The following is a 694-nucleotide window of genomic DNA, read 5'->3' on the forward strand; positions in this document are numbered from 1 at the left end:
AAAAAAAAAAACACGTCTCTCTACCAAATCCTTGTCTCATAATTCGACTGTGTTCTCCATCGCTCCACGTTTTATATGTAGAGTCTGAAAGCAGTTGTGAAAATTTGCGTGACTTTGTAGGAACGCTGAAGTTTTGATTGTGGAAGCCCAAAATGCGCATTTACATCAGGTATGTCCGAATTCCTTCACTACATAATGCATTCACCATTTTCTAGTGCTGTGTAAATCTACAATTTCAAAATCGAGTGCCCTAGAAATTTCCCAGAAGTCTTTGCGAAAAGCCAGTGTGCATCAATGCTCACTACATTAGCAAATATAGACCACAATGCATTATGTTTTAAAAATTTGTGGAAAAAAAAGTGTTTAAATATAATTTTTAACAAACTAGCCACATTTTTATAATCAGAACACAGTGGATTCATGAATAGAAGTAAAATGTTCATATTGATTATTATTCCACTTCATGAAATCGGAGATGTCATATCCACAATTTAGAGAAAAAAAAAAAGTAGTGAGCATGGTGGATTGTAGAATCCAGGGCACTTGGTAGTCCTGCACTATTTTGTTTTTTTATATAGTTAGAAATTAGGATGGGAATTCCGATGGCCATAGACTTTATTGGAAGCATGTTGCAGAGGGCGGTGTAAATGTAGCTTAACAGACCTTGCATCTTTTTCCTATTAAATTCAGTTGC

General features: G+C 35.2%; 1 protein-coding gene across 1 annotated transcript in view; it reads right to left on the reverse strand.

The window, feature by feature from the left end:
• Nucleotides 1–694, reverse strand: part of LOC112141637 (low affinity vacuolar monovalent cation/H(+) antiporter) — a gene marked incomplete at its 5' end in the record, with an annotated part of 2,435 nt that overhangs the window by 1,136 nt on the left and 605 nt on the right.

Source organism: Oryzias melastigma, unplaced genomic scaffold (assembly GCF_002922805.2).
Source record: "Oryzias melastigma strain HK-1 unplaced genomic scaffold, ASM292280v2 sc02752, whole genome shotgun sequence".
Classification (NCBI taxonomy): Eukaryota; Metazoa; Chordata; class Actinopteri; order Beloniformes; family Adrianichthyidae; genus Oryzias; species Oryzias melastigma.